This window comes from Dipodomys merriami, unplaced genomic scaffold, assembly GCF_024711535.1.
Source record: "Dipodomys merriami isolate MVZ:Mamm:240054 unplaced genomic scaffold, mDipMer1.0.p SCAF_2068, whole genome shotgun sequence".
NCBI lineage: Eukaryota > Metazoa > Chordata > Mammalia > Rodentia > Heteromyidae > Dipodomys > Dipodomys merriami.
This window is the reverse complement of record NW_027203458.1, coordinates 52,387-60,587: the sequence shown is the minus strand read 5'-3', so window position 1 is coordinate 60,587 and position 8,201 is coordinate 52,387. Positions and strand designations below refer to the sequence as shown.

At 47.6% G+C, this 8,201-nt stretch overlaps 1 long non-coding RNA gene across 2 annotated transcripts; it reads left to right on the top strand.

Annotated features, from left to right (window-relative positions):
- Nucleotides 1–1,791: 1,791 nt before the first annotated feature.
- On the top strand, nucleotides 1,792–7,792 carry LOC138833413 (uncharacterized). 2 transcript variants are annotated; one of them, XR_011373898.1, is made up of 5 exons: nucleotides 1,792–1,897; nucleotides 2,318–2,429; nucleotides 4,591–4,786; nucleotides 5,616–5,748; nucleotides 7,617–7,792. It is a non-coding gene; the product is annotated as an uncharacterized lncRNA (long non-coding RNA). The 2 variants fall into 2 exon arrangements; XR_011373897.1 differs by lacking the exon at nucleotides 2,318–2,429.
- Nucleotides 7,793–8,201: the final 409 nt, after the last annotated feature.

The following is an 8,201-nucleotide window of genomic DNA, read 5'->3' as shown; positions in this document are numbered from 1 at the left end:
TAGCAGGACCCTTTAGGATGCATTAACACACCACAACTTTTGAAGGACTCAGAGTACAATACTTTGTGTAATGGACTCAGCAAAAAGCCCCCTTAAAAAAAAACCAGGATGGCCCACTCTTCTCAGGGATTCAGCACATAGCACCCTTTGGGATGACTCAGCAAACAGCATCTTTTTAAGGACTCAGCATATAACTCCCATGAGGGAAGGACCCAGTAAATAGCGCCCTGTGAAGGACTCAGCACATAGCTGTATGTCACAAGTTCAGCTGTCATTAGAATTAGGGTGCTTTCTTCAGTATCACCATTCTTCAGAAACACGTCACAAATCCTACCAGTTCACATTTAGACAAGCTGTGTTTTATGAGGGAAGTCAGCTGGGGGTCTTGAACTCAAAGCTTGGGGGCCCTGTCCCTGAGCTCTTTGGTTCAATGCTAGAGCTCTAACACTTGGAGGCACAGATCCAATTTTGTTTTTTGGGGTTTTTCTCTGACAGGTCTTATGGTGATAAGTAAGGCCAAGTTAGGGTATCCGTGGGCAAAGGCTCTTAGCTCAGCCTGGAGCTGACCTCTCCCTTCCCTGTTGCCCTGGAAAGCTGGGCCTCCTGGAGCTCTCTGGGCCTAGGGTTGAACAGACCTACTCAGGCATCAGCAATCAGGGTGAGCAAAAGTCAGCTTGGCCCTAGTAACTTGCCCAAATTGAACTCTAGAGGATAATGGCATGAGACCGCATGTTCCGTGTGTGGCCACCAGGGGGCAGGAGTGGCCCACAATAGGGATTGTACTTGTCACTTGTGTTTACTCTTGCTTCCCTGGGGCCCCCAATCATGATTCAAAGCCACCATGGACAGCAAAGTCCTTGAGACTCATACCTACAATTAACCATCAAAAAGGAAGTGGGGCTGCACACACACACACACACACACACACACACACACACACAAACACAAACACACACACCACATATATGCAAAATCAGAGATTTCTACACTGCAGTCTTTGGGTATTCTCTACTTTTTCCCCCACTAAGCCTGGTGGCTGCTGGCCCAGATGTTTGGTGCATACAACATCACCTGGCATCTTCAATTTTGGAGGAACAGAATGGCTAGAAGGTCAACCTTCCCCCATCCCGGCTCCTTGATTGGGTCATCGTCTATCCAGGCCCTTTGGGGCTCCTTTACAGACTCGCCAAGATGCCTTCAAAAGGCATCACATACTGGGCACTGGTGGCTCATGCCTGTCATTCTAGCTACGCAGGAAGCTGAGATCTGGAGGATCATGGTGCCAAGCCAGTCTGGGCAGGACAGTGTATGAGACTCTTATCGATGAACCATCAGAAAACAAAAATGGCAGTGTGGCTCAAGTGGTAGAGTGCCAGCCTTGAGAAAAAGAGCTCAGGGACAGCCTTCACGACCAACAACAACACGGAGAGGCATTGCATGATGTCTTTGGGATTGTCATGGGCCAAATGTAATTGGAATTAATTATAATTGGAATTAATCAAGTCCTCCAAGACAAAGCAGTACCTCCTTTAATCCTGTGCTCCTCCATCTCGTCTCACCCCCTGGCCTTGTTCGTGCTTTGGGTCAGCATGGTTCTGGCTGGATGGGAGGGCTCCAAGGAAGATCCCAGAGCAATCACCCCACCTCCTTCTGCCCTGCTCACCCTGATGCTTCTGCTCTTTGCCATAGACCTTCTTCCTGGAATCCATCCATGAGGTCATCACCACCATCATAGTGGTGAGTGGTGGGTGTGGCCTAACTAGGGGCAGTCAGAGGTGGAAGTAGGTCTGGGACTAGGAGCTTCCACTTTGGGTGTGGGCTGAGGCCTGGGCTGACTTTTATTTCATCCTGAGCCTTGCAGTGGTAGGGAGACAGTTTAGACTTTACATTGAGTCAGGTAAGATTGGAATCTGGAGGACCACTTGTGTGGGGAAGGATGTGGGACTCAGGGGGCCACTGTTGTTGGTATTTTCTTGGGACTCCCCCCTCCCTCTCTCATCCCTCAATGGTAGAAGAAAAACTTCAACTCAGGGTGTGGGAAGAGGGGGCAGGGGAATATTTTGGGTTGAACCAGACTTGTGCTTCATATTAATCCTAGCCCCTACTTCCTATTTATCTGAGGAATGGCCATATGGGTTTGGGAGGGGGAAAAATCATCCTAGCTGAGAATGTGGATCAGTGGTAGAGTGTTTGCCTAGCATGCCAGAAGTCACCAATGGGCCACCAATAGGCCATTAGATGTCCCTTGAGTTTGGGCCAACTCCCTTCAGCCTCTGCCCTACCCTACCCCCAGTTTAACCTTCCCGTTGCCCGGCAGATGGAGGCCTGAGAGAAAGCCACTTGGTCACCTACTTCTGGTGGCTGCCAACGCTTTTGAGAGTCAGTATGTCACATAGAGAGTCGTCATCTACATCAGTCTACCGGAGAAAGTGAGAGAGCACTCCTCCCCTGAGCCTGGAAGCTGTGGGCAGATCTGGATGTGGGGCATCTGGGGCGGGACCTGCTCCTTGGGGGAATCCACTATGGGGTCGGGAACCCTGACCTCTCCTCTGGCAGTTTCCATGCTGTCTTCAAGTTGCTTCTGAAGCAGTGTTGGGGAGGGGGATGGGAGGCTCAGCCTGTGCTGGCATCTGGAAACTGCTGTCTGTGCTTTCCCTGGCTAGGAGTGACAGCAGCTCCTAAACACTCTCCTCTTCTCGATCTTCTCCTGAGACAGCCAGTGCATGCACTGGGCTTTTTCCCAACATAGCTCATTCAGGACCAACATCTGCTCTTTACACACCATGAGGGACTCCTTGATAGTTTGGATGTGTGCCAAAAGCTGGCTGCATCAATGGTGGAGCTCACCTGCTGGACTCTGGAAGTCCACCTCATCAGGCAGGTCATGGATGAGGGTCTGTGGCTCCAGCTCAGTCTGGCACTGAGCTGCTGGGTTGGCCATGGGGTGCCTGAAGCTAGCCCACCATTCTTGGGTCAGGAGTTTCCCCCTGTGGATCTCATCCTCCAAGAGCACTCTCAGAGCCATGTCACTCTTGGTCTGGGGAACCTCTCCATCCTGTGTGATGGTCACATGTGGTGGGGGGGATTCACCTAGTTACCTTTTGCTTCTCCAGGGCTCATCCCTTCCCCTTCCCCAGGGAAAGCCAGGAAGCTCAGCTGGGCTTGCAGGCATTCCTCCTGTGATCTGGTGGCTTCCAGGCACTTGAGAGTGTCCTGCCACTTCGGGGACACCACCTGGTCCCTCCAGTTTGTTGAGCCCTTCACTTGCATCAGCTGCTCCAGCAGCTGGATCTGCCTCTCTAAGTGCTGCTGCAGGGCCTCCTTCTCAGACCACAGTCGCTCATTGGAGACAATGTGCCATTCACAGGAGGTTCTGAACTCCTGCACTGGCCCAGGGACTGCTCCTGCTGCTCCTGAGCTGCTTGGCTCTCTCTCTCTCAGCCACCACTATCCATTTCTCTATCTTCTTCTCTGAGCAGTCCTACTGCTCCCGCAGATGTTTCTTCATCTGCTGCTTTGTGTCCAGGATGCTGGCAAGCTCCTCCTTCTCACTGCTCACCCGGTGGAGAGCGTCCCACAGCAGGGCCAGCTTTTCCTCCGGTTGTCTATCCCACACACATGCATATCGTGGGGTCTCAGGGGTCTCCTGCTGATCCTAGGCTTTCTCCTCCAGTCTCTGCAGTTGCTCCTGCTGCTCCACGTTCTGAAGACGGAGACTGGTTTTCCTGGACCTGGATATGAAGTTGTTCCTCCAGGTTATTCAACTCCATCTTCAGTACCTAATGCCCTCCAGCGCTTGTTGGAACTTGCATATTCTCTTCTTCATGTTGCTCCTCTGTATCTACAGCACTTCCACCTTCTCCTGCAACTCTGTGTTCACTTGCTCCAGGTCATCAAAGTTTCTGGTATTTTCCTCGAGCTGAAGGATCACATCATTCAGCTGTTTGAGGAACATTTTGGTCTTCTCCTTTGCAGCAGTGACCAGAGAAGCCACTATCTCCAGCTCTGCCACACGCCACTCTGTAGCTTGTAGGCAGCTGGTGACAGCTTCATGCTCCCTTTCTCTGTCATCAGCGGCCTGCTGCACTTGGGCCAGTGCACATTGTAAATCGCTTTCTGCCGAAACCAACCGCTGTATGGGTGCCTTTTGGATTTCTACCTCCATTTTTGGTGCTGCATGTATCTGGTCTATCTTCTCCCTCTCTTACTCCCATTGACCCTGCGGGTCTGTCTCCCTACTTCAGTGGTTGGATCTTGGCACAGAGTGCCTGGTTTCTTCTTTTCTGTGGTCCAGGGTGGGCACCATATGCAGGTAGCACCTCTGTGGATCCTTGGTGGGATTGGGACCCTTGACACTCTGGACCCTGGTGGCTGTGACTGAGTCCAAAGTCAGGGTAGGCCCATGGTCGGCATCACCTTTCGCTGGACTCTCCATTCAATCTCGCTCCCCAGTGGTGTTTGTCTTGGGGATCCCTCCCTTTTTCGTGTTCTTTGTTTTCTTGAATGTTTCAGGTCTGTCGGGAGGATACTGCTGGTGTTCTTGTGGCAGCTTTTTGCCCACAGTTCTCTCATTGATTCTTATTGTTTCAGACATCTGAGCGCCAGGACGGGAAAGTTGGGCTGGCCACATTCCCAGGCTCTAGAAAATCTTCTATTCTCCCACTCACTGACTAGGACATCGTTTCCTACTCTACCTCAAAGTCACCTGGAGTCTCTTGCTCACCACTCAGCCACCTCTACATTCCTCAACTGCTGATAGTGGTGTCACCCAACAGAGGGATTCCAGGTGCTACTGGGAAGCATGTAATATGGGCATGTCCACTATTCTTGGATCCCATTGGTGAAAAAGAATGATGAAAAAATGGGGGTGTGCCTGGAATCCTGGGATGCAGACCAAATGGGCCTAGTCAACATGACAGCAGCTCCTTTACCAGGAAAGTCTGTCCAATCCAGTTGGGGACAAGAGGGAGACCTGCTTTAGCCAGATGGCTGCACAGATTGTGTGTATGTCTGTTTTTGCCAGTCCTGGACCTTGAACTCAGGATCTGGTCACAGTCCATGAGGTGTTCTTGCTCAAGATTAGCCCTCTACCACTGGAGCCACACAGCTCTACATCTGGCTTTGTTGGCATTGAGGTTGGACAGGGGTCTCAAGGACTTTCCTGCCTAGGGTTACTTTGACCATGATCCTCCTATCACAGCCTTGTAAGTATCAAGGAGGACTGGTGAGAGCCACTGGTGCTTGGCTAATCATTGTTCGGGATTATGGCTTCCTCAGTAGCCTGCAAGCCTTCAGCAATGCAAGGTGAAGTATGCTTTGGAGCCAGATCACTCAGACCCAGATGGCCATACTGCAAAGTAAGAAAATGTAAAAATGCCATCCTGCCACTTTTTTCTGTGCAATTCCCCCGTTGCACAGGGCCTGAAGTTCTAGGATCCCAGGATAGCTTGTGTTTCCAGCGGCTGCACCCCAGCCTATGGTGATGAAAGCTGAGGCACGGTTACCATGACCTGAGTTCAAGACCATGCTTGGCAAAAAAAGCAAAAAGCAGAAAAAAATTAGCTCCCTGGCTTGCAATTCACGCTGTTTCTCCTACCTTTGATTTTGAACTTAAGGCCTGGGTAACTCTGAAGCACTGTGGACGAAGGGGAAGCTCACCATGCTTGAAGACAAGAAAGTGAGGCCTGGTCCCTAGGCATGAATTAAAGTCCCAGCCCTGGAAAAATTCTATTTATATATATTGTAAAGGTAAGATTTCTACTTACATATAGATTTTCAGTCCATGTCCTGTTTGTATTGGTTATTTATTGTATTTTTGTTTTATTCATTTATTTTCCATTTTTTAATTGTGAAAATACTGTACATAGGGGATACAATTACATGGGCAAGATAATGAGTACATTTCATATCAAGCATTGTAGCCTCCTCCTTTGTTTCCACTTCCCATCCCTTCCCATGTTCCCTCTCACCCCCCCAACCAATCCTCCCTGCTCCTCCCCCGCACTCCCCCTGCACCAATGTTGTAAAGTTCATTTTTGACATAACGACTTGTACATCTCATTGCTGCAATGGGTCCACCTGTATCCCTATTTAAACGATTAATTTTTCCTGTTTCCCTCCACAAATTATACCGACATCAAATACAGTGAAAGCAGGTGTTATACTGTGGGAGAGGGACGTACAAAGCAACAAAGAAATAATATTATACATGTGTTAGAAACAATCACAAGAGAGAGAAAAATCATTTGAGTACATATCTTAGGGTTCATTTCCCTAACATCACCTTATCTGACCTATTCTGCTTGACCCAGACATATACTAGATATTGCAAATAAGGGAAACCATGGGACCTATGTTTCTTTGGGCCTGGCTTACTTCACTTAATATAATTTTTTCCAAGTCTTTCCATTTCCTAATAAATGGGGCAATGTCATTCTTTCTGATGGAGGCATAGAATTCCATTGTGTATATATACTACGTTTTCTTGATCCATTCATCTACTGAGGGGCATCTGGGCTGGTTCCATATCTTAGCTATAGTAAATAGTGCTGCAGTAAACATAGTCGTGCTGGTAGCTTTAGTGTGGTCTTGTTTGTAAACATTTGGGTAAATGCTCAAAAGTGGGATTGCTGGGTCATAGGAGAGTTCTATGTGGAGTCTTTTGAGGAACCTCCATACTACTTTCCAAAGTGGTTGAACAAGTTTACACTCCCACCAACAATGCAGTAAGGTTCTCTTCTGTCCACATCCCCTCCAGCATCTGTTGTTATTAGAGTTCTTGATTATAGCCATTCTAACTGGTGTGAGGTGGTATCTCAATGTTGTTTTGATTTCATTTCTTTTATGGCTATGGAGGTTGAGCATTTCTTCATGTGTCTATTGGCCATGCTTCTTTCCTCTTCAGAGAAGTTTCTCTTTAAGTCCTTTGCCCACTCTTTTATTGGGCAATTGTTTCTTTGAGGATGTGTTGTTGGGCGATTTAATTTTCTGATTTCCCAGTATATTTTAGATATGAGATTTTTTATTGACTCTGATGACACACATTCCATTCATGATATTGATGACAACCCATCACATAGTATCTAGATTTGCACATGTGTTCTCCATCATGTCTGACACCCAGGACTCTCAGAGAAAAGGAAAACAGGTATCACACTCAGCTTCTTACTCCATGATCCAATTGTTGGCAGTGCTGGGATCTGAACTCAGGGCCTAGCAGACCCAATTCAGACCCTGAATGGGTGTGTCAAAACTGCAACCTCAAGCCAATGAAGCTGCCAGGGCATTTCCAGACCCTGAGATTGAGCTGCAGGAGTGGACAAAATAGCCATACATGGATAGACAGGTGGTAGAACAACAAAAAAAATATATTTGTACATAGTGCCAGAGATATCTACGTAATATTCAATGACATCAACTACATTCCTACTAACTCTTAGGACTTTATTATGCCACCATTGAAGGAATAGTATTCTTTTCATGCTTAATTAACCATTCATTAAGATGAATCATTGTCCTAGGATCACTGCCTCTAATTTTGGACTTCACCAATACACGCAGAAACTTCTCATTCAATCATGCGTTTGCTAACATTTCATTGTTATTCCCATGCATAGGAACAAGTATCTTGGGATCTCCCCGCACTGGTAGGTGTCAGGACCAGGATTCAAGCTCAGGGCCTATTTTGCCGCATGGGCCTATGGTTTCCCTGATGGGCCGTTAGCCTTCTCCAATGCAAGGTGAAGTACCATTTGCAGCCGTGTAATTCAGACCCAGGATGGTCACCGTGCAAAACAAGAAAATATAAAAAATCCATCCTGCGACATTTTTTCTGTCATTTTTCTGTCATCTTTTCCTGTCATTTTTCTGTCAGTTTTTCCTGCAAAGTTTTAGAGCCTAGGATCCCAGGATCGGCTACAAGCCCATGGGAGCCCACCAGCCTGAGGTGATTGAAGCTGAGGCAGAGTTGTCATGAACTGAGTTCAAATCCCATGCTTGGCAATAATAATAATAATAATAATAATAATAATAATAATAATAATAATAATAATAATAATAATAATAATAACAATAGCACACCCTGGCTCAGAATTCTCACCATTTTTCTGCCACCTCTGAGATTCCAACTCAGGACTGGGTAACTTTGTTGCACTGTGGGGGAAAGTGAAGCTCACCATCCTTGAAGACTACAAGGTCAGGCC